Source organism: Equus asinus, chromosome 26, assembly GCF_041296235.1.
Source record: "Equus asinus isolate D_3611 breed Donkey chromosome 26, EquAss-T2T_v2, whole genome shotgun sequence".
Taxonomy (NCBI): Eukaryota; Metazoa; Chordata; class Mammalia; order Perissodactyla; family Equidae; genus Equus; species Equus asinus.
The window spans coordinates 27,145,515-27,159,977 of record NC_091815.1 but is presented as its reverse complement, the minus strand read 5'-3'; the positions used below and the strand labels follow the sequence as shown (position 1 = coordinate 27,159,977).

General features: G+C 44.2%; 1 protein-coding gene across 3 annotated transcripts in view; it reads right to left on the bottom strand.

The window, feature by feature from the left end:
* Nucleotides 1-14,463, bottom strand: part of LOC106843833 (cell adhesion molecule CEACAM1-like) — a 135,498-nt gene that overhangs the window by 83,725 nt on the left and 37,310 nt on the right. The window lies entirely within an intron of this gene.

Genomic DNA, 14,463 nt, shown 5'->3' with positions numbered 1-14,463 from the left:
GCACACATCACTTCTGTGGTATTTTTGCCAAAAATGCATTATCTGAACTTAATCATGAGGAAACATCAGACAAACCCAAATTGAGGGACATTTTACAAAATAACTGACCAGCACTCTTCAAAAGTGTCAAGGTGATGAAAGACAAGGAAGGCTGAGAAACTACCCTAGATTGGAGGAGACCAAGGAGACATGATAACTTTATTCAGTGTAGGATCCTGGACGGGATTCTGGACCAGAAAAGGACATTAATGTGATAATTATCTAAATTTGAATACTTGTATGTTAGTTAATAGTATTGTATCAGTGCTAACTTCCTGTTTTTGATAATCGCATTATGGTTATGTAAGATCTTATTTGAAAAAAAAAAGCTGAATGAAGGATATATTGGAACTCTGATTATATCATAGTTTTTTTTTTTTTTGAGGAAGATTAGCCCTGAACTAACATCTGCCTCCATTCTTCCTCTTTTTGCTGAGGAAGATTGGCCCTGAGCCAACATCTGCACCCATCTTCCTCTATTTTATATGTAGGATGCCTTTCACAGCATGGCTTGACAAGTGGTGTGTAGATCTGCACTCAGGATCCCAACCAGCAATCCCCAGACCGCGGAAGCGGAGTGTGAGAAGTTAACCACTAAGCAACCAGGCCAGCCCCCATCACATTTTTTAAGTCTTAAAAATGAAAAGTTAAAAATAAAAATATGTATTAGATTTCTCTGAGGGCAGAATGAGGTAATATGTGTGAAATGCCTAAAACAATGTCTGCCACGTAGGGTAGCTTAACACATGTCAGCTATTATTATAAGTAATTTTATAATTAATAAGTAATGATGAGGACCAAGGCTGCCCCAGGGAGGGAAGCCAAGGTGTCCTGCCCTGCATACCGACCTATATCATCCTCCGGGAAGTATAGGCTGTCCTGAGTTGATTTGACCTGACTCGTATCCAAAGTTATAGGAACCCCCAATAACCAGACTCCACCTGCACTGATACCATTTTAACGACTTTTTTACATGATCTTTCCTTTGTCTTGTAAAGAAATAACTCACATACCTATGCCTTGTAAATTTAGCCCTACCCTCAACTCATTGAAGCTCTTCACTGCCCATGGGTCCTGTCCCCGTGCTTGCAGCTCTTCATTGCCCATGGGTCCTGTCCCCGTGCTGTTCTCTGAATAAAGGAGCACTACAGCCAGACCTTGAGAGTCCAAGAAATCTTTCTTTAGACTATTTGGCTTGCCGAGACCACATCAAGTAATGTTATAAGTAAGGAGAAATCTATTAATATAAGTATTTTATTTCCTAAAATTCTCATATCCTCTCATCTAATTATCCCCTCTCTCTTGTGAAAAGCATATTGAACAAGTGTGTAGTTATTTTAAGAGATACTAGATCAGGCAGGCCAGCCCCATGGCCAAGTGGTTAAGTTCGGGCACTCCGCTTCATCGACCCGGAGTTTCGCCGGTTCAGACCCTGGGGGTGGACGTGGCACTTCTTGTCAGGCCTTGCTGAGGTGGCATCCCCTATGGCACAACCAGAGGCACTCACAACTAGAATACGCAACTATGTACTGGGGGACTTTGGGGAGAAGAAGAAGGAAGATTAAAAAAATAAAAAAGATTGGCAACAGATGTTAGCTCAGGTGCCAATCTTTAAAAAAAAAAAGCTAGATCAGATTTTCTTTTGGGCAGGTAGGTGGGGGATGTCATTTTCTTTAGCCATACTTCTCGGTGTTGCAAGATTTGAGGCAGCACCTCAGATCCAATTTGGTTTGTAATCGTGCCACCTGGCAGTTCAGCGAGCTTTCCCCAGTCCACTGCTCTTACGCTCTAGGAGCTACTTAGAAATTCTACTCAGTCCATGTATTGAAGCCTTACTAGGTGCACATTATGGATCATTTAATCTCCACAACAATGCTATGTGCTAAGTGGCATTTTATTCATTTTAAGATGATAAAACTGAGGCTCCAAAAAGTTAAGCATCTTCTCCAGGATTGCAAAGAGGCTGAGCCAGGATCTGGATCTCAGTTCCCCTCATTCAAGGCTCAGTCTAAAGGTCTAGGTAAGTCTAAACCTGTAGCCAGGTTTGAGAACTATTGACATAGAGCAGTGGTTGTCAGTGGGGGAGTGGTTTCCCCCTTCAGGGGACATCTGGCAATTCTGGACGTATTTTTGGCTCTCCTAACTGTGTGTGTCCGGGGGTGTGTGTGAACAGGCTGTTATAGGCACCCAGTGGTAAAGGACACACGGATGCTGCTAAACATCTTACCATGTGCAGAACAGCACCCTACAACAAAGAATTATTCAGCCCCAAATGTCAATAGAGCTACTATTAAACCCAGGTGTAGAGGTTTCCAAGGGAAACATTTTGAACTTAGAAACCTGAGGATTTATTCTTTCGCTTAGCAAATATTTACTGAGTGCTGTGCTGGATAATGTGACGGATATGGAAACAATACACTATATTGTGCCACCAAGGAGGTTACAGAGTAGAAGGGCAGGGGGTGGAGGTTGGAGAAGCACAGCAACAACTTCAGTGTTAGGCAGAATGTGATAAGTGCAGAGAGAGAGTCAATTTAGGGCTGTGCACGTTCACAGGAGGGAGAGCTCACATTTGGTCATGGGAGGGATCAAGGGAGGCTGTGGGGAGAAGTTGGGTTTTGAGCTGGGTGTATGAACAATGTAGACCTGGTGGGAAAGCACAAGACCTGCTCAGGGAACAGCGACAGTCCAGTTTAGGTGCAGCATAGAGCACTGGTTAGTGAGTGGAGGGGGTGGACTGGAAAGGCAGATTGTGGCTAGAGCTTTGAATCCAGGCTGAGGACTCTAGCAGTGGTGCCTGCCATAGTAGTGGAAAATCATTCCCTTCCAGAAAGGTGGTCTAGGCCCTAGGGCTGTGGGGTCCAGCAGCTTCTAGAGAGCTCTCTCTAAAGGGAAAGAGAAGTTTGAAATTGAGGTGGAGTACAGTGAACTTCTGATTTTAAGCACTGAATTGATGCTGAGTGGGAAACAAAGCTGTTTCACCTCAAAGTAGCCCTTGGGGAGATGGTTCTGTCAAGCAGAAACATGCATGGGGAAGAGCTCTCTTCTGCATGGTTGTTCTGCTCAGGGCTGGGCCACTTGAGCTGCAGTGAAACTGGAGCCCATTCGACACCCCTAACCCAAGGTCTGTTTCCCTAAAGGTGAGCTGTTACAACTGAGCTCAGTATGGCTAAAACTTCAAATATAGATATTATCTAGTCATAGGATTTTTCTAGTTAGCTATTTCGTCATTAAATAGCATTAAAAATTGTTGGTGGCATGTCTGGCACATCATAAGGAATATAAGCAAGGGCTTCTTTATCTCCGATGAAGGTACCATGGTACCATTGCCTTCAACATCTTTTCCTCTTCTTCTCCTTCTCCTCCTCCTCCTCCTCCTCCTCCTCCTTCTCCCCAAAGCTCCCCCACCCCAGTACTTAGTTGTATGTTCTAGTTGCAGGTCTTTCTATTTGTACTATGTGGGATGCCACGCCAGCATGGCCTGATAACCAGTGCAAGGTCCACGCTAAGGATCTGAACCAACGAAAACCTGGACTGCCAAAGCGGAGTGCGTGAACCCAAGCACTCTGCCATGGGGCTGGCTGTCCTTCTCACCTTTACACCACCACCACGAAGATTGGCCTCGGGGAAATTCATTACTTTTCTGGAAAAGTGATTGGGGGGAAGGTAAAGGAGCAAATCTTTGTTGAGCCAGTATTTTATCTTATTTTATTTTTTTGCCAGCTACAGTTTCAGGCATTTTCATATACACTCCCTCACTTAACTCTCACAACACTCTTTGATGTAAGTACAGTTTTTTCCATTTTGTAAATGAGGAAACAAGCACTGAGAGAAGCTAACTTGCCCCAAATCCCTGTAGCTCAAAGGGGCTACATTTCAATGCATGTTTTTTGCCATATGTTCTCCCTCCTTGTTCACCTGTAGAGAAAATTAATCTTATTTACCTGGATTTGGGCTGCTAGATACCACAGACATCAGCATTTGGGGCAGCAATAGGAGGAGGGAAGAGACTAGAACTTTCACGGTGACTGTTGGTGCTGCTCTAAGTCACTTGAAGAGGGTGTGGAAGGTTCCTGGGTTGAGGCTGCCCACTGCTGGGGACGGCTCAGGTCTCCGTACTTGGCTTGGTAGTCTGTGCTTTAATCCTAGGCTAGTGTTTAATCCCAGGCCAGTCTTCCCATTAGAGGGGAGAACAGTAGAGTGACGCTGGCCTTGTTAGGTCCCAGGTTGGACCATGTGCTTTACAGGAATCTGGGAGGTAAAACCGGCCAAACAACAGAAATGAAGCATTCTTAAGAACATAAGAAGGTGACTGATAACCTGGCAGCAATGCTTGTTCCCTCCCCTCCTCCTTCCCACTTCCCTACTTCCCAATGTGTTACGGTTTCTTCCCCAAACCTTTTTGCTTGTTTGGATTTCCTTATGTCTTTTAGTGATGCTTTCTAGCTTAATATCTGGCAGAAGAGAAGATTACCTGGTCTGTTTCCTTTCTGTCCTCCCCGTTCCCATCCTTGGCAGGGTATTGGCAATAGTAATGCTGTTCTTTGGGAAGTGGCCATGTCCTCACTGTTGAAAATTTCCTCCAATTCTGTGGCCACACGAGGTGGGAATCAGAGAGGATCAAGGAGGAGAGGCTGTTCTCTCTTGCCCAAAACACTGCCCCTGGAGCAGTGGGCCGCACAAGTCCTCCTTCTTGTTCGTCAGGAAGGTGGCTGCGTCTTAGTTGCTCCAGCCTAAAGGACAGGGAACTGGGTTGGTGGAAGACCTCCAGGGCTTCAGGTCCACAGGAACCACAGGAGGGAAGGAACCCTTTAGGTGTTTGCCCAGGGTGCTGGGGCTCTTGGCTCCAGACCTTGTTTGGAAACAGCCCAAAGCAAAAGAAGGAGGTAATATGACTTGGAGTGAACATGTAGGTTACAGAACATCAGCACTCACTAAACCTGGCTCCCAGTCCAGAGACTTTAGGAAATGAGCTCAAAGAAAGAGGAGAGGTGGGCTTGAGCGCTGCGTAATATTTTTGGGGACCAAGGGAGCAGTTAACAAGGAGGTCCTCCCCAGCAGCCTGCAGGCAGGAGTGAGAACAGGTGGTGTGACTTTGTTTCACCTAAGAGGGGAGAAGAGACAAGGCATGAATCATGCCCTTTTTGATTTTTGTTTGATCCTTCTTACCCTCTCAATTTTCACGTTATCCCTGCCTGTTGTCTGGTTGGGAGGTGATTGTAGACTTTGCTACCACAAGTTTTATAAAGCACGCAGGGGGCCAGGCACTGTGCTGGGCAGTCGAGATCGTCCTCAGGTTGAAGGCTTGGGCTTGGTTTGATACAAACCACTGATGTGGCTTCTCTCTGGAAAATTCTAACAATGGTCTCTGACCTCAGGAAGCTCAAGAGTAACTAGGAAGATGACATATCTTTCATAAAATCTGGAGATATAAGTGGAACCAAATTTGAGAAGTGGCAGGAGTTCACTGTGCACTCAGAGTAGCTCAAGGGTCTCTGGCTCAATGAAAGGGGCTGGGACTCGCCGGTGGGGTAGGTTTGGGTTCGTGGAGGGCAGATGAGAGGGCTGTGCAGAGAAGGAGCATGGAGCTAACTGGGGGGAATCTTTGAGGGCAGGGGCTGGTTTTTGTTCATTTTTGTGTTCCTAAACTTGCGTAGGGCCTGGCACTTTGGGAGAACTCTGTGAATGTTTGTTGAATGGAATGATATTTTTATAATACTTTAACTATGCCTGATGTGTTAGAAAGCATGTGGAAGTGCATTCCTTTACCAGAAAGATTTTACTAATAAATGAACACACATACATATGGAACCTGGTGGAAGTGCTTTACTTTTCCCATTGAGTTGCCATCAGTCCCCTCTGAGGCTGCTCAGGATCAGGGAGCTCCTCCTCAGACCTTCTCCAGGTGCCGCAGTCTGTTTACTCCCTTGCTTTCCTTAGGTCCCAACTCTCAGTTGGTTTACTTTGTCTGGTTTTTCCCTCCATGGACTTGAGGTGGGGTGTCAGGTCCAGAGTACCATGCGAGGGGTCTTTGGGTCCCTTAGGTCCATTGATATAAAACATCCCTAAGACAAACAGACTTTTCTCTTGTTAATGTTGACAACTATTTAGAGCCTACCTCTAGAAAATTATTTGTGCCAACAGTCCTTCTGACTTACAGAGACCCCACTCTGGGAAGGAGGTAAGGGCAAAGTGGGGAGAAAATATTGTTCTGCCACAGTTATTTGGTCTCCCAAGACTACTGTGTACTTAGCAGACATTCAGAAATATTAGTTGATCAATTGCATGATTCATGTTGCTCTAATAAGCATTTATTCATACATGCATTCAGTGAAGATTTGAGAAGCTAAGGTGTGACTGGTATTTGCCAGGTGGTGGCTCCTGAGAGGAGTAAGGGGTGATGCTGTCTCTGAGGAGCTCTCACTATACACATAGACCCATGGAGATCTAATCCAAATTCTTTCTTTTACAGAAGTGGAAATTAAAGCACAGGGAAGTCTTATGATTTGATAAACATCACACAGTCAGTTAGGGTCAAAACCACAGGAGTAAAAGGCAAGTTTCCTGACTTGCTAGAATTTCTGTTAGTGTGCAGCTGCCTAGCTGCTGCATGTGCACATGTGGTGAGTGCTAATAGAGAGAGGATATGCAGAATGAAATGGGAGCCTCCAACACCTTGGGTTAGCCAGAAGGAAATGCCCAATTCAACATGACTGCAAAAGGACCATCGGGACATTTGCATTCTCTCTCTCTCTTTTTTTTTTTTTAAGATTTTATTTTTCCTCCCAAAGCCCCCTGGTACATAGTTGCATATTTTTAATTGTGAATCCTTCTAGTTGCGGCATGTGGGACGCCGCCTCAGCGTGGCTTGATGAGCGGTGCCATGTCCGTGCCCAGGATTCGAACTGGCGAAACCCTGGGCTGCCGAAGCAGAGCACGTGAACTTAACCACTCGGCCACGGAGCCAACCCCTCTTTTTTAAAACTTTGAGCTTGAAATGAGGAAAACTGCACCCAGAAAACCAAGAGTGGAAGATTTTCACAGGGTTGGTGAGATGGGCCAAAATAGTCTGTATTTACTTCTATCATGTTGTTCCTCACTGAACTGTAATGGGGTGGCTTTGCGTTGAATTCCCCCACAACCTAGAGCTCAGTGAGGGTGGGGACCAGGTCTGATTCATCTTTGTCTCTCCAGTGCAGAGGATATAGCAGCCTTCAATAAATATTTCTTAAAAATTAAAACTGAATAAAAAGTATACACCCACACAGGTATGGGAGGCCCGAGCAGCAGCACAAGTGGGAAGAGCAGTATCCTCAAATGAGCAGATGTTCTCCGTATAGGTGTAGCGCCCAGGATGGAGAAGCAGGTGGTCCTGTGGCTCTGCTGCTCTGGTTAGAGCACTCCTAGAATTCAGTTTCCCCTGTGGCTGACACACTTCACTTGCCCACTGGAAAGTGAAAGAGGGTGCTGGGGCTTCAGAATATGTCATTTGGGAAATGGCTGAGGGGAGATCAGAGTGGCACATGGTGGTTCACAAATGTTTGAAGGTCTGATGTGTGAAAAAGTCTTAAACTTATTTCAGTGCCTACGCAGAGTAGGACTAGGATTGGTGAGTATGCATCAGACCCATTTTGGCTCAGGAGGGGAAACAACTGACACAGTGAAGTCAGTTTCCTTGGAAAACTGCAAGTTTACTGGCAGAGTTCCAGCAGGGACTGCAGGTCTGAAAATAACTGTCACGGTAAATTTTTTGAAGGTTACAAGGGAAGAGGTTGGCTTGGAGCCCAGGTTTCACACTAAGACCACTAATACCATTATGTTCGGTATTATAAAAACTTCCCTTTGAAATATGACATTATCATGTAGGCTGAGCTGTGTGTGACAGTTACTTCCAGTCATTGTGGTTGGTGGTGATTCTCTTATCTAATCTGTGACTTGGACTTCACCCCCTCTGCTAACCCTCCCCCTTTTTTACTGGTGAGAGTGGTAAGATTAGGAGCATTTACTGATCATGGCCATAGGAGGCAGCGCTGCCCCTCTGGTGTTCCCAAGACCTCTCTCTATCTGGATGTGGGCAAGTCTGAGAGGGGGGGTTAAGATTAGGAAAAGGGCAAAGATGAAGTGAAAAGGCAAACATTCTGTGTTTTGTTTTTATTTTTTCCTGTGAAGTGACAGAATTGAAGTGAGTCTGAACACTTTAGAGAGGTGTCTCAAACTTTATTGCACTTACGGATCAACTGAGGATCTTGTTTAAATACAGATGTCATTCTTCTGGTGGGGCCTGAGATTCTGCATTTCTCATAAGCTTTTAGATGATGCCTTGCTGCTGGTTAGTGGACCACACTTTGATTAGCAAAGCTTTAGAGGTCATTTAGAGATTAAGTCTCACTTCACCTCATTTATGGATGAAGAGGAACTGAAGTCCAGAGAAAGAATGTGGGTTGCCTCACATAGCCACGACTTTATCATGTAGCCTTTTATATTTAAACCCAAGCTTCTGACTGTTAGTCCAGATCTCACACTACTATATCGCGTGGCCCCCTTTACTCTTGTTAGTGGCATCTGTGCAGCTTAGGAACCCAGAACTGCCATTTTCACGCCCATCCCCTTTGGTCTTTGCTCAAAGGCTTCACTTTGGTGACTCCCTTACTCAAGACCTCCAGTGGCTCTTCTGTAACCACAAGCCCAAGATCAAATGTGTCTGTCTAGTTTTCATGACTGCATAACACATCGTCCCACTTTAGCAAGCTTACCTAACTTATCAGTTTCTTAACCCTGTGTTTCTGCTATAGCCGTCCCTGACCCTTCCTGATCCCTAAACATACTGTGTTCAGTCCTCTCTCAGTGGTAGTGGTATTGGCGTGGGCTTTGGAGTTGGATGTAGCTACTTTCTAATCCCAGATCCACCACCGACCTTGGTAAGTTACTTCACTTTCTGAGGATCACCATCCTCCTCTGAAATAAGCCCATACAGTGGTTGAGAGGAGTAAATAAAATAACATACGCAAACCCACTCTCATTCCTGAAATCTCTTTCAAAACTAGCATCTACAGTGGTGTCTGACACCTGGTTCCCTGTGCTTGTGTTTCCCCTTTTCTCTGTTTCCCTAAGACTTAACCATTCAAAGGCGTAACCTGAATCCCGCCTCTTTCCTGAAACATTTCCCAGCCATTCCTGACCTAGTTGATCCCACAATTCTATAAATTATTTCACTCATGTGTCAGCATTTAGTTATGTGCCAGCTCTGTCAGTGAGACCACCTAGAGAGGCTTGAGGGATAATTGGATGTGTAACAACTGAAGGATAATTGAGTTACTTCTTACTAAGTACTTCCTGGGTGTTGGAGCTGCCTTCTCTTTTGTCACTTATTGACTAGCAGCAGCTTCCCCTGCAGCAGCAACACCAGATCCTGGTGGTTTGTGAATACTTTTGAGCTAGTTCTCATTGGGGTCCTTCCCGCCTCCAGATTTTGGTTAAATTGGTGTTTCTTTTTGCTTGTTATTAGATGGCCCTTCCAAGGGAGGCGTTGATGAAATCTCTTTATGGAAACTCCAAGATAATAACACTAAGGAAGTTGAGCCCAGTATCATTGCTTCAACAACCTGGTGACAGGAGATGTGTACAATTTCCTATTTCATGAAGTTTACAACAGGGTCCTTGCTCTCCTACTTCAGGAAGGGATTAAGGACAAAAGACCAAATCAGGAGGGCAAAGTTGTTTAAGGCCGTTCATGTACCCCTGACCTAGATTCTGTGAATTATTCAATCAAACATACCCGGAAATGTTCATGTTTGCCTGTGCGGTGGCATATTTATATCACAGGATCCATAATTCCCTCCCTCAGTGGCAATTAGTAGCTCAGGTCAGGCTTATGACAATAAAATTTTATGGTATGTGCTTTTACCGCAGTTTCCCTGAGGTCTGGAGAGAAAATAGACCAGGAGGGCTGAACACTTCACTGAACATCCTGCCTTCTCCTCTTATTGGACAACAGTCTGCTCACGCATCACTTTCTCAATGAGGGGATTTTTGGCTTTTCCTTTTCCTTGACCATGGGTTCATGCTAAAGTCCAGATATATTTATCTGTGCCTGGAACTCGCTATTCTTTTAAAAAGAGAGGCCCAAGGAATGACTTCCTTGCTGATTTCTAGGATTCTAATCTTCATGGTCTAAGCTGATGGTTTCCAACCCTGGTTGCTGGTTACAATCACCTGCAGTGCGTTCAAAACCTACCAATACCTGTGCATCATCCTCAGAGCATCCAATTTGGTTGGTCTCTGGTGTGGCCCAGGCATTGGTAGTTTACAAAAGCTTCCACATAAAACCGTCATTTTACAGTGGATAAAGCTTAGCCAAGTTTTCAAAATGAACATCACCAGTAAGGAGAGAGATCAATACCATGGGCCTGATATGATGGACTGAGAAGGCACAGCATCTCTTCTGTGGTCTTTTTGCCAATAGTATGTAACCTAAATTTAATCATGAGGAAATATTAGATAAGCCCAAACTGAAAGTCATTCTACAAAACAACTGGCCAATACTCTTAAAAATATTAAGGTCATGTAGGTAAAATAAATTCTCAGGAAGTGGCCCTGATTAAAGAGACTGAGGAGACAAAACAACCAAATGTGTTGTATAATCCTAGATTGGATGCCAGTTTAGACAAAGGACATTAGTGGGAAGGTTGATGGAATTTGAATGAAATCTATAGATTATTTCACTGTATTCTATCAATGATAATTTATTTATTTTGAGGATTGTACTGAGGTTATCCATGGCACTAACATTTTGGGAATTTGAGTGAAAGGTATATGGAAACTTCGACTATTTTTGGAACATTTTTGAATGTCTGAAATTGTGTTAAAATGAAAAGTTAAAAAAAGCAAAGAGGGGCCGGCCACATGGCCGAGTGGTGAAGTTCTCACGCACTGCTTCAGTGACCCAGGGTTTCACTGGTTCAAATTCTGGGCGCGGACGTGGCACCACTCATCAGGCCATGCTGAGGTGGCGTCCCACATGCCACAGCTAGAAGGACCCACAACTAAAATATACAACTATATACTGGGGGGATTTGGGGAGAAATAGTAGGGAAAAAAAAGAAGATTGGCAACAGTTGTTAGCTCAGGTGCCAATGTTTAAAAAAAAACAAGAAAAGAAAGAAGCTTCCAGCTAATTAGTGAGTTGCCAGAGTTGAGAACCACTTTCCTAAGTCATCTTGCCTAATACTGTCAAAGTAATCTTCCTGAAAATGCTGTTTCATCCTGTTCCTGACCTTCTCAAAGCGTTCCAGTGCCTGCTGTCACCTGCAGGATGAAGCTCAGATTCCTTAGGCTGCCATTCAAAAACCCTGTAGCGTGGCCCCAGTCTGCTCCCTTGATCTGTAGTAAGACCTGAACCTGCATTTTACTTTCTCATGTCTGAATTCATTCCAATTCTTTTCCTTCTTTCTATAATACCTCTGCCGTCTTGCTCAGCCTCCTGAATTATTCTTCATTCTAAGACCCGTTTCAGGTCCTGTCTCTTCACTGAAGCCTTTCTGTTAGAAGTAGTCATCTTGCAGTTCTTTGAATTCTGGTACATAGGATGTTGTAAAATGAAAACATGAGCTTTAGATTCAGAAATATGTCAGTCTGAATCCTGGTTCCATCTTTTCCCAGTTCAGGGATAAGGGACAAGTTAATTGACTTCTTGGAGTTTGGTTTCTCATTTGCAAAATAAGAATGATAGTACATACTTGAAAGGGTCACTGTGAGCATTAGATGAGGTGCAAACATAAAAGTCCCCAGCATACAGAGGTTTTCATCCTCCTGTTTGTAGTTCCGTGGTCCCCAGATGGGTTGTGGGTGGTACAAAGACTCTTGCCAAAATTTCCTGCAGAGCCTTTAAAAGATATTTGTGTCTGGTCATCACTAATGACAGATATACTTGAACTGAACTGAATGCTTGGGGCTTTAAGGAACTCAGATGAGATACTTTTCCTGGAACCCAAATCAGTAAATACGTGACCTATAGACAGAGGAGTGTAACACAATGGAAGCAGAGGGAGCGACAATGGGGGTCTAAATGGGAGAAAGCTGTGCTGCCTGCCCCATCCAACTATTTTACTCTCAGTCAGACATCTTTGAGGAAGTATGACTCCTTAAACCATGAGTCCTGCAGAGCAGCCCTTTTCTAATCCATTCCCTGCCCAATTGATGTGTACTAGGTGAGTCAGGACCCCAGTGAGCTGAGCACTTTACACCCTTCTCTGCTCCCTCCACCCACATAGCTCAGTGCTGGGTGCTCTGGTTTGGCCCCAGGCCCAGGCCTCTAGTTGGTCTCAGAAAACAAGGCCAGGAGGGGCAGGCTGAGAAGGAAGTCAGATGCCAACAGCCCTGGAAAGAGACAGGTGGGGCTGCCATTGTTCAAAGGCCACAAACTCTGCGTGTGTCTTATGACTGTGTCTGTGTTTGGAATTTCCTCCTCTTTGTGACCATTGCAAGGACTCTCCTTCTTCCTGCTTCCTTCTCATTACAGTTTCTTTTCCTAGTGCACCCCTTTTATGGCCAGAGAATGGCTGTGCAAATAGTTGACAATACAGTGAACATCATTCTGGAAGGTGGATTTTGTTCAGGAGACCTCAGAAATCTTAGGGTGTCCTCTGCCCAGATTAAATTATTAACATTTATTTAGGTGGGAGATGAGGATAAATTATGAATTTGTACGATGTTGGGTAAATTACTTTAATTCTCTCTCTCAGTTTTTTAACCTGTAAAAATAAGGATGATCTCACTCACAGGATTTTTTTCTGTGAAGATCGTTGCTACATATAAAGCCCCTAGGTTAGTGCCTGGCACATAGTGAGTGCTGAATAAGTATGAGCTATTCTAATTCTGAGAGTAGGCGAAGGTGCCACTCTGGTCATAGGGTAGGAAGGTATTTTCTGGGCAGTGTCCTGGCAGGCCAGCTGGAGATGAAGATGATAGGGGAGGTTTAACTTCCAGGAGTGGAAGGATTGGGTAGCAGTAGCTTATGAAGAACATTCTGGAAAATGTCTTAATCCAAGGCAGAAATACTCAGAGGGTGTGTGGCTTCTCTCACAGTTATTGTCCCTGGGGGTCTGGGAATGTGTTCTAGAGCTAAATGGTTTTGCTGAAACCTAGAAACAGGCTTGAGAGGATGTCTTGCAAATAGCATTCATCTTGCTAAAGGAATTCCCTATCGTGGCCTGGGCATTGTTTTTCTCTTTGTACTATTCTTACTTATAAGGTGTAAAAAGAAATACTGAAGAAGGATGAAATAAGGAAACAAATGTATAAAATAACAGGGTAGAATTGGAATTGGCGTGACTACCTTATGAAGAAGTATATAAATTTTAAGTGAACATAAAAGGGTTTTCTTAAAAAAAATAGAGCTCTCCATATAAATACAGTGTGCTGCCTTGAGTAGATATCAGCCTCCATCCCAAGAAGCATTGAAGCAGAATCACAAGAGACGGGTAGCATGGCCTTCTTTGCTAAATGGTTAGACTGAGGTTAGACTAAGTCACTGAAGAGAAAGGAGAAGGAGAAAATGGGCAAGAGTGGGAGAAAATGGGACAGCAAAAGGAAAGGATTGTTACTGAGGCCTTATCACCTACCAGGCACTGTGTGTAATCTTATGTATCTTAACTTACACTTTTCCAGTCATTTCCTAATGCAATAAGAGTTAACTTCTGTTACAGGTAAGAAAAAAGAGGCTAAGGGAGGTGAAGTGACGGGTCCAGGGACATCCAGGCACTTAATCACAGAACTAGTGTATTTCACCTCAAAGCTTGTGCTCTTGCCTTTCTATCAGAAGACAAGTGAAAGAGGAAGAAGGCAAAGAAAATTTTTGTTGTGGGTACAGTTTAGAAAAGGTGCTTGTGGCAGGCAGAATAATGGCCTCCCCAAAATGTCCACATCCTGATCCCTGGAACCTGTGAATGTTACTTGATATGGCAGCAGGGACTTTGCAGATGGGATGATGTTAAGGATCTTGAGATGGTAAGAGTATCCCGGATGATCCCAGGGAGCCCAATATAATCTCAAGGGCCCTTATAAGTGAAAGGGGGAGGCAGGAGAGTCAGAGTCAGAATGATGCTGCATGAGAAAGACTCCACCAGCCCTCACTGGCTTTGAAGATGGAAGGGGGCTGTGAACTAAGGAGTGCGGGTGGCCTCTAGAAACTGGATCAGGTAAGGAAGCAATTTGCTTCTTGAACCTCCAGAAGGCATACCATCATGCCGACACCTTGATTTTAGCCCCATGAGAACTATTTTGGACATATGACCTCCAGAACTGTAAAAACTGGAGGAAAAAATGTATATAGTCTTTGTATTCCAGGAGCTTATGGTCTACCACCCAGAAAAAGAGACGAGAAAAAATATGCCAGAATGTTAAACAATGATATGTCTAGATTATAGG